Source organism: Schistocerca americana, chromosome 5, assembly GCF_021461395.2.
Source record: "Schistocerca americana isolate TAMUIC-IGC-003095 chromosome 5, iqSchAmer2.1, whole genome shotgun sequence".
In the NCBI taxonomy this organism is placed as follows: domain Eukaryota; kingdom Metazoa; phylum Arthropoda; class Insecta; order Orthoptera; family Acrididae; genus Schistocerca; species Schistocerca americana.
The window spans coordinates 268,773,622-268,774,573 of record NC_060123.1 but is presented as its reverse complement, the minus strand read 5'-3'; the positions used below and the strand labels follow the sequence as shown (position 1 = coordinate 268,774,573).

Here is a 952-nt window from a genome sequence, read left to right as displayed (position 1 = left end):
GTCATCTGGCACCAAGCTTGGGCTAATATCAACAACCCACCCCTTCCCACGGAAGTTTCAGAGCTATGGTATCGTGTCGTAAACAATTTAATACCCACTAATCATCGCCTGGCGGCCATCCGCCTACGGCCCTCGGCTGCTTGCGGCCGATGTGGTGACGTCGACACCAGAGAGCACCGTCTCTTATGCCCTCACGTCACAGAATGGCAATAAGTCTTGCTATTAACAGCACCCTGCTTCGTGTGCTGCGTCGACACTAGAGGATGGCGGCATTTTTGGAGAGGAAAAGGTAGGGCTATAGGGGAGGACGGAGGCCCAAAAAAAAAAAAAGTGTAGTATCTGTTCTTATCAGCTTAATATCTGCATCGCAGGACCAGAATATTAAACTCATTTTTGGCTCATGACGGAGTGCTAGGGGCTTCCTCCACCTCTGTCGCGGGTTGGCCCGGTGTTGCAGTACCGCCGGGATCGGCCCACCTACAATTAATTAAAACACAGCATGAAATGGGTTGATATTCTGCAGTGATCAGATATTCCGCTGGTAGCAAAACTTGTCGTAGTTGTCGATGTGCCCAGTAGTTAGCTGCTTACACACCACGATTTCTTTTAATTAATTTAAGATTATCTTAAGAATATATATATATAGTGTCTAGACTGACCACTCTTGCAGCCGCAATACACTAGGCTGGTAATTTATGGGGGCACAGAAGAGTATCTTCGGATGCCTCGTTGGCGTCTCATATGGTCCGGACACAGATAATTTTAAATAATTTTTTTGGAGTTATATCCTTAGATCCTCGCGAACGTCGTCGTCGGGTCGCCGCCGCACGCACGCAGAGTACGTGTGTACACACGTATGCAGTAGGCGGTAGACGATGCAAGCACTCGGCAGGTGTAGCTCGCGCCGGCCTCGCGCCGGTGTAGCTCGCGCCGGGCTGGCGCTGCTGTGGGG

The 952-nt window shown here is 50.3% G+C and overlaps 1 non-coding gene across 1 annotated transcript; it reads left to right on the top strand.

Moving 5' to 3' along the window:
* Nucleotides 1-291: 291 nt before the first annotated feature.
* LOC124617243 lies at nucleotides 292-482 on the top strand. Its single transcript, XR_006980011.1, has one exon. It is a non-coding gene; the product is annotated as a U2 spliceosomal RNA (small nuclear RNA).
* Nucleotides 483-952: the final 470 nt, after the last annotated feature.